Below are 10,284 nucleotides of genomic sequence, written 5' to 3' on the forward strand. Positions count from 1 at the left end.
CACCGATCCATCTCATCTTCCATTCTACCCTCATTCGTGAACATGACGCCAAGATACTTTTTGGCACAGAACCATGGCCTCAGATTTGGAGGTGCTGACTCTCATCCTGACCGCTTCACACTCTGCTGCAACCCGCCCCAGTGCATGCTGGAGGTCACAGTGTGATGAAGCCAACAGGTGAGAGCTGGTTAGGTATCATCACACCATGATACCCATATATTCTCAGAATAATTTGGCTGAGTAGGAACTATTCACTGAACCTATGCAGCAGTGGATTGTCACATATACTTTATAGATATGCATTTACAGACAAAGGAACACAGTACCATTGTTAAATCTTGACTTAAAATCTGTTGAAACGTTGCAAATATCTTTACAATCTGGGTGGACTATCCAAATAAAGTATTACCCCTTATCTAAGACAAAGACATTTTAAATAAAAGCACAAATCTCCTTCACGCTGATTGCTTCATAGTTTGAATGAAGCTGGAATGAAAGTACTGTATATGGTTTCAGTTGTGGAAGAAGTACTCAGATTCTTTTCTTGAGTAAAAGTACCAACACCACAATGTTTTACTGTTAGTTGGTTGAGATGGAGCTAGTTTTAACGACTTTACATACAGTTAGATAGTTTAGGCCAGTGGTTACTGACTACTGCTGTAGACTGTTTGACATCTGCAGATCCTGTAATATCTGGCGCCCTCTTCGGGCATAAAGTGGTATCACTTTTTAGTCCAGTGTAGGAATGAGGTCACACCTTGCCAATGTGGGAGAGTTCCAGTTATCCCAAGACCACCATCTTTACTGTATGCCCCCAGTTGTTGTGTTAGCCTGCTCTCAGATAGAGCATGTGTTGAGAAGAAGAGGCCCTGCGCTGTTGTCTTTAGAGCTTAGAGCTGGAGAGTTAACTGGCTTCACCCTGGGGGTCCGAAGGAGAACTGACGCCAAAATAAACAGACAAAAGAGAGAGAAACAACAAGGGGAAGCTTGAGGAATGCTCCGGGAGAGAAATTAATAGAGGAAAGAACAGAGGGAAATGGAGAAAGAGGGGAAACACAGAAAGAGAGCACACACGTGACAGCCCCTTCCACAGGGAGCTGAGAACAGAGGCCCTGTTGTGTTGGCGGCCACGGGATGCCGACAAAACACCTGGCAGAGAGAAGGAGAAGGAGATGACAGGGAGTGTCAGAGCTCAGAGAGAGCAGGGGAATATTGGACACAAAGATCAGGGGAGCTATGTGTGTACTAATGTAAATGAAATGAAGAGAAAATCAGATGAAATACACAAACGTCGCTGTGAGTGTAACCTATAAAAATGTGCCTGTGTATGCTGTTTTGTGTCTAGACAAACAGCTAATGGGTCAATGTGCACGTGTGCATTTGGGCACACTGTAATCCCCAGTCAGGGTCCCGTGGGAAAGCAGTGTGTATGTGTGTGTGTGTGTGTGTGTGTGTGTGTGTGTGTGTGTGTGTGTGTGTGTGTGTGTGTTTCCTGGAGGAGCCCCCCTGGCCCCAGCTGAAACGTGACTGTGCTCGAGTCCAGCCAGGTCCTCAGCAGCTCAACTCAGCCAGGCTCAGAGCCACTGCCGCTGCTGCCCTGCTGCTGTGAAGCAATGGCTTCCTGTACACATTCCCCACCTCCACGGCTGTGTTATTCTTGGCCCAGATTGAGGGGTTCACAGCTAAGAACCAGGGGTCTTGCAGGGGCCTCAAGGGTCCCAACTCCTCAAGGCCTGTAGAGCACAGATGAAGGTGACTGGGTGCGGATGGGGGGACTTGTGGGCATAGGGCTGTTGTGTTTGGTAGCCATGGTAGCAGGTTGGCTGTATGGATGGCAATGTCAGTCTGTCAGTTGGTCAGTCCGAAACTTTGGTTCAAACTGAAGTATGGATGCCATGCTTTTTTGTGCTGACATTCTTGATTTCCAGATGATGAATCATCACGACTTTTGGGGATCCCCTGACTTTTCGTCCAGCACCACTGCTAGACTCACTTTTGTTTTGTAAGTGACACGTAACCACAAACCTCAACTATTTGATGGATTTTCATGCCATTTGGTACACACATTCATGTTCCAATCAGGATGAATTATAAGAACTTAGGTGATCTCATAGGCCCTGTTTAACCTTGGTATTAACATGTGTCCTGGGTGATCCACTGGACAGCTCTAAGGGCAGGTGTGAACGGACTTAATGCATCCTCAATGTGTCTTGAGTTCCGATCACACAGACCACATTCTTTAGGCAGTTTGAACGCTAAAGGATTTGTATCTGTGCATCAGCTCTATGCAGAGCCTTCGTTGTAGCCTATGCATGTGGCCTATGCCATTGTGAGCATTTACACATTTGCGTTGGGGTGTCTGTGTCACTCTGCAGTTACACCTCCAAAACACTAGTTGGCAATGGGGTTTCTGTGAAGTGCTGTAAAGTTTAGCTGATTCGAAACACACCCAAAACACAAATTAAACATGGCTTAATAGAGACAATTTCAATTACAAGTGCACAAATCAGCTTCACTATAACTCGTAGCATTCACAGACAATGCACTTGTGTTTTGCTGGACACATTTTCCCCTCAAATACAACATGCTAATGTTATTGGCACAAGCCTATGGTACTTTACATTGCATAAATTAGCCTAGCAGCTAACAGAGATTTCCTCTACTCATATGGAGCCAAGGGCAACAGCAACATTTAACAAAGGTAAAGGTACATCATTTGCTCCATTACAACTCACAAGGTTCACTGACAAAACAACTGTCTTATACTAAACACCTTTTCCAAACAAATACAACATGCTAACGTTATTAGCACAAGCCTATGGCATTTTACATTGTATAAATTAACCTAGTGACTAGCAGAGATTTTGTCTACTCTAAGTCAGGATAAATCACACACAAGACTTAAAATGTTATTTTGTGGAGGCTTTGTTGTCTTTACAATTTATTGTTTATCTGTGAAATAAAAGTAAATAAAAGTTTCATTTTCCACTGAGGGAAATAGTTTCAGTTCACAGAAACAGACAGGAGGTCTATTGTTGAGAAGTGTAGTTACATTTCTGAGGTGCATGTCAGGCTACAACGTAGGTCATGGCGTAGGCTCTGTGTCGACACAGAACCTGAGCGAATCAATGTGCTGCACACAGCCTTGCAATGAAATAAGATTTTATCCAATTTAAACAGACTTTAAGTGTGCCGATAGCTAGACAAACCTCCCACCAGTTAAAAAAAATGTATTTGGCCTTTGCAAATGTAAATGATGTACAATACGTTTTCATTTGCAAATAGAGTGGGGCAGAGAGAGTGGTCACTGGAGACTTGTGGTGACTAATGCCTGGTGTAAACGGACACACTTTGAGGTGTCCACTTGGGATCTGATCACCTGAGATGCATGTTAATACCAAGTGGCAACAGGCTCTTAGTTTTTTATAAGGCCCACTTTGGTTTGTGAGCAAATACTTGCTTAACTATTGACATTCCTATCTGATCTTTGTATTTATAATTAGCAAATCTTAGCATGCTTACATCCTGAATTAAAATGGTGCACAATGTAAAGATTACACTGCTAAATATCAGCATGTTAGCATTGTCAGTGTAAGCATTTTAGCTTTCTGCTGTTAGCATTTAGCTAAACCACTAGCACGGTGTTTCACATTGCTTACCATTTTCAGAGATCACTCTGTATATTCATACTTGCTGTATTTTTATCCAAATTGTTTTGCATGTTGTAGCCCCGCTGTGGCTCCAGGTCATGCCAACAATAACTGCATTCATCCAGCAGAAAGCAAAAACAGCTTACATCATTACAGAAGAGAGGATGGATAAAAAGAGGTAACAACATAAAACTGTGAGTGTCACAAGCACACAAGAAAAAGAAGCAGGCTTTCAATGTTTTTGAACATGTACATGAATACATTATTTATACACACTGGGCCCCTTTCCCACATGGTTTAAAGGTGAACAAATCCAAAGTTTTGTTCTGCATGTTCAGCATTCAATTGATATTTACCACCTTACCCACTGTGGCGTGTTTGTGCATCTGTTGTTGTGATTGGCCTTAAAACAGGAAATGATTTCAGTGTTTGTCACACTTGTTTGGACACAAATGTTCCGCTCATTATACCAATTATAATCCAACACACACACACACACACACACACACACACACACACCTAGTCACACAGGCTTGTCTGGGCACAAAGGCACACTGACACCAGCGACCATGCGACCATGGGAAAACCACTCTATAAAACCACATGGTGTCATTTCAAAACCAACACTGAGCTCACTTTCTTTCTTTTTTGCATAATTGGACTTTTAAACTGTTGCAGGATATTCATTTGATTCAATTGGTTTCTTTGTCTCTCTCAGTCTGTGTAAGGTTGACATCTGGGTGCATGTGTGTACCGTCTACCAGCCTGTTCCACTAAATGAGGTAACCTGCTATTAGTCCAGACAGCCTACATTCCACCTCTGCTGTTAACATAATTACATCTCATAGATTTGACGATGGAAATTCATTAAATTCTAAATGTGTGACTAGGGAATAAAAAAAGGAGCATGCATTTGCACGTGTCCATGGTCACATGTGAGTGTACGTCAGTGGCGTATTATAGTTCAGATGGGGCCCAGTGTATGTTATTATGAAGGGCCCTAGTGCAAGATTTTGCATCTAAGTTAGCTGCAACTTGACATTGGACAACATCAACATATATATTACCCAGCAATCATCAGGGCAAATCTGTATATGACAAAAATTCTAAATAAAATAAGAAAGTATTCTTTGTATATTTGTGGTTTTAAAGTTTAAAGTAAATAAAAAGTAATTTAACATGAGTTCTTCTTTGAACATAGGTGAATTTCTGAGATGCGCACACCAGAAACTGCTCCTTTTGGAAATTTTAATTGTATCACCACATGTGACGTTTCAGGCACCAGCCCTTCATAAGACATGAACAACATAAGAAGACAAATCTCTATATATACGTCACTAAAAAGAAACAGAGTACAACACACTGCAAAACCAGTACAAAATTACACCACAGGATTACAATACATTTTTTAAAAAATATACATTTACAAAAAGGCCAGCAGTGCCTAGAGTATCACCTCAAATATCACAAGACTAAAATCAGGTAAAAACATCATAATGACATGCAAATTCAAGGTGAAATTGGAAAGGAAGATTTTTTTTATAATTCATATATATTTTAAATTTTTGGGGAAAAAAAATTCTATAAAGAAGGGTCTTTAATACTACAAAAAATAGTGATACTCAATGAGAAATACCATGGAGATGTTATAAACAAATCATGAGCAGCATGTAAACAACCCTCCCACAGCAATGGAAAATACATGTAAATTGGTTGTATAGCAGTGTGTCTCCTTATCTTACTCATGTCTGATGAAGGGCTGGTGCCTGAAATGTCACATGTGGTGACACGATTACAAATTCCTAAAGGAGCAGTTTCTGGTGTGCGGACCTGTTTTTGTATTTTAGTATTTGGTCTTCTGTCCAGCACCCAGTATTCATCATTTTTTGGATGTACACGCTGTTTTGAGTCTTCAGTATTTCTGAGGTGGCAATCTCAGTGAGTTACAAGGGCCTGCTCTCTCCACAGGCCCCCCGCCTGTCCCATGGGCCCAACTGCAACCACACTCCCTGCACTGTCTGTATTTACACCCCTGGTGCACATAGGCATTAATGCAACCAGTTCATGTTGGTGCAGGTGTGTATGAAATTAGGTTATCCTACAGGTGTGAAGGCATTAAAAACATTAGCTCTGGCATGTTAAAAACACAACAGCTGGCCAGCAAAACAAACATGCAGTCATAACAGAACACACCCAGCAGGTGGGACGTGTCCCTGCCGTTACTGCAGGGATGATATTGTCAGGGCAACACAAATACACCTGTCAATCAGAGGGCTTATCAGGGTATCTGTGGTGCAACTCTGGTGAAGCAAAGGCCTCACACAGCCAATTCACTGTAACCTTAAAAAACAAAACTCAAGAAGTCTACTTTCACTGGTTGCTGAAAGGTTATAGTATGTTATTGACCTCTTGCAAGACCTGTCCCGCATATCTGCAGAATTCCAACACCGCCATTGGAAAAAATCTCTTAATCTCTCCATCAGAGCTGCTTCATCAGCCACGTGTTCTGAGTCACACTCAACTCTGGCTCAAGGTCACATGCAAGTGACAGAAAAGAAAGACACAGGTTGGTTTAGAGAATGCATAAACACACACACACACACACACACACACACACACAGAGCCTTCCACATTCTTGATAATTAAATCAAATAGCATTTTGTAGCTCTGTGAGCGCAGGTGGAGCACTCTACTCTGTACGGCTGCCCTACTGTGAACTTTAAATTTACTGCCTGGCATCCACCATGTGAACAGCTCAGGAAGTGGTGGTGACAGGAACGAGCCGGTACTCACAGATCTGGGGTTACAGTGAATATTGTGCATTTAATATACCTCCAGGCTTCGCCCTCTAGGCTCCATATAGAGTAACAAATTGGACAGAGATGAAACTGCCAGTCATTGTAGAGGGAAATACCTGGAATAACACCTCCTACTTTCCGGACTGAGTTACTTAAAGAGGTTAAAGATTATGTGAAATAGAGCAATAACTTATTTATAACTACACCTACACCCTGTGGTGAGTGGTTTGAAGTATTATAACACCAGCAAGCCAGCACTATACCTGTGTAAGTTTAACGCTGCCTTATATAAACATAGCTTTTAGTCATATTTAGTCATACCCCTCCCTTCCTTGTCATAGTGCTTCTAATGGCATTTGCTAGAGTCTACCACAGCTGAAGGAAAACAACCAATCAGAGCTGAAGAATCTCTAAGGCAGCTCTGAGTAATCAGCACTGCTCAAATATGAAAAAAGAGTCTGTGAATGTGTTACCTATTTCCCATCTCAGACGTTTTCAGAAACATATTTTAGTGTACTGTTTACCTGTAAAATGAGAATATTGTTACCACCATGTTGACAACAGCCATTCCAAAACAAAGCACTGCGCACTGTCCAGACCACACTTTCTCATTTTACAGCTAAACAGTGCACTAAAATATGTTCCTGAAAATATCTGAGGTGAGAAATAATCAATGCAGTAACAGAATCTTGATTCATATTTGATCAGTGCTGCCTAGTTTAACCGCATTTCACGATAAATGATTGACAAACTGATAGCTGTGATGGAGACTCCTCTGCATCTCATTGGTTGTTTTTGATGTGCCACAGCAGATTCTGGCAAAAGTCATTAGAAAGAATAAGAAGAGAAGGGGGGACATGATTTTTCTTTTACAGACTATCTGTCTCATGCACTTACATGTGCTCAACCCTCATGGGGTTACAAATCACCATTACAGTGACGTTGCAGTGACAATCAAAAGTACATGTAAAACTCAAATTTTTTCATGATCATCCAGACAGAAGAAATCAATGAAGATAGAAGTCATCTTACCTAAATTAGACAAAACAAACAAATTCTGTCTTCTTCTGGGGTGGCGTTCAACCTTCCAGTCTTTATGGCTAATGGCAACATTACTGACAGGGATCTTTGTCTTTTCTTAAGATTATACTTAGATTATACTTACTTATACCATATGTCAACAGACCATTTTCTCTAAACATGCAAAACATTTCACTCCTAATCTCCTGCATATCACAAAGTAACCTGTTCTGAAAAATAAATGACAAGTTGTTTGAATAAAATAATGATTTCAACTGGTTAGCCCAGGGATGACAGTGGGAGGTTTCCCAATTAAATATCCTTCTAGGGAGTCTGATGTGACATCTTCACAACTCTATTCCAAAGCCAAAGCTTTAGAGGATGTCCTGATAGTTTAGCTTAATAGAGTTATTTTTTACTATACCTTTAATCTCTCTGTGTGAGAAGAATAATTCTGGCAATTTCCAAAGTAAAATGTGACAAATTTGGATTCTGATGTCCAGTACATGACTGTTAATTAAATACTGCATTAACTTCCCTCACTATCTGCCTCCAGACTTTACCACAGCATTCATATCGGGGGTGGCTGTGGCTCAGGAGGTAGAGCTGCATGTCGAAGTATCCTTGAGTAAGATACTGAACCCCAAATTGCACCCGATGGCTGTTCCATTGTTGTGTGAGTGTGTTAAAAAAACAGAGGCAGGTGGTACCTTGTATGGAAGCCTTGGTCCTCGTTATATGAGTGAATGTGACTCGTAGTGTAAAAAGCACTTTGATGGGTCAGATGACTAGAAAGGCGCTATGTAATTGCAGTCCATTTGCCATTTACCATATCTTAAGGTTTTCTGGGGCAGCAGTAGCTCAGCCATAGGGGCTTAGGGGGGTCGCAAGCTCACGTCCCCGTCCTGACCAAAGATGGAGTGTGGACTGGTAGCTTGAGAGGTGCCAGTTCACCTTCTGAGCAAGGCACCGAACCCCCAAATTGCTTGGGGTGCCTGTCCATGGGCAGCCTCTCTCTTTTTATTGCATGTATAGGTCCTGTTTGTGCGTGTGTGTTTCGGGCCTGTGTGTATATGACAACAGAGTGAAAAAATTGAATTTAAAAATATATCTCTTTCTTCTTTATGCCACACAAAGACAAATGGGAGGGTGTATGTCTTACCTACATAAACAACTGCTGGGATTTTCTCCTCTCTGTTGAAGTATGACTGGTATGAAAACCAGTGTCATGTGAACACGGCTCTGAATCTTATCAGCTTTCTCAGCATGACCGTTGATTGATGAATGATATCGGAGGCAGGAAAGGTCTCCTGGCGTAGCTTCCTAAATCCACCCAGTTCAGTGAAAACATGAAGATGAAAAGTTTCAGCCTTGTTTAACAAGAAAGTAAAAACAACTTTAATGTCACTTGTTAAACTGTGTAGTGGAGTATCCTGAGGGTGTTCTGGTGAATACTATCAGGTAATAACCTCTGTTGTAAGTGTATAACGTGCCTTCAGCTAGAATAAGCTCTCTAACAGAATAATGCCTTTAATTACTTCCCTTTCTGTTGTTCTCTGTTGTGTGTATGTTAGTTCTGCAAAACCCTGGTACAACCGTGTGATCTCTGTCACTGCTCTCTGTTGTTAAGTGTTTTGTTACTTCTATTGTGCGCTGCAGTGAGGAGATGCTTTGAGGAATGACAAATTGGTGTCTTACAAAGAAATCATTGATGAAAGCACTGCGTCCTTTGTATTCTCACACTCCAGTGTCTCCACTCATTTCCCTCTGCTCACCTTAGGAAGTAGAACAAGAGGAAAGTAGGACATCATTCAGGCTGCTGAGATTTTCTCCAGAAATTTCCAGGACTCATTATTAATAATTAAATATGCATAAAATGACATGAACATAAAAAACAAAACAAAATCAATAATGAAATCGTGTATCATGATGTTTATCTCCTGTAGTGTGAGGCGGAAAAATCTCCCACTTGTTTCCTCAGCTTATCAATGTTTAAATGTTTTGATAAATGCAAATAAAATGTTTACTCTTGTTTGTGCATATTAATTATGGAAACTCTAGCAAACCAAACAGAATATCCTCCTGCAACCCTGCGTCCACATACCAGGACAAGATGGCAGCCATATCTGCCAAGTCAGTCTGTAGCAGATCCCGACACAACAGTGAACAAAGTTCAAAATCTGATCATGTTCGATGGTTGAAAATTGTTTATGTATGTTTTATAATGGTTGTAGTTTGATATTGCAATAACATTTGACCAATTTAAGCAACAGGAACAAGCTGAGACACTGTTAATCAGGAAGTATTTGAGGACATTTGGACTTTGTCATCATCTTGCCTGTGGACACTGGGACTTGATTGGGCAGTGACTTGCGGCATCAGAAACCAACAAAAAAGATGTTCAGCATGATACGCGGCTAGTTGCTGTTGTAGTTTAACAGTATCAGGGAGAAATGCGGCAGGATAAGGATGAAAGTAAAGGCGGCGATAGTCCGACTGGGGCAGGCAGGAGGGGTGGTGGATGGGTCCCACAAACATCGACTTTCACCCGAGAGAGCGGTGTTTGCGTCTCGTAAGATTCTAAAGCCAAACCTTATTGTTGTTTCCTAAACCTAACCACGTGCTTTTGTTGTTGAAGGGAAATAAAAGTCAATTTTACAGATGTAGTGCATTTATTTTGAAAGAGACTGTATGTAAATGTTAAATTTCCTGTGAAGACAGAAGTGTATTTTGAAAGACGACAATGCATGTAACAGGCAGAACTTGACACAGAGTCTCAGAACGTCAACAAACAACACACCCAGGGTACCTTGCAC

This window comes from Epinephelus fuscoguttatus, linkage group LG10 (genome assembly GCF_011397635.1).
Source record: "Epinephelus fuscoguttatus linkage group LG10, E.fuscoguttatus.final_Chr_v1".
Lineage (NCBI taxonomy): Eukaryota > Metazoa > Chordata > Actinopteri > Perciformes > Serranidae > Epinephelus > Epinephelus fuscoguttatus.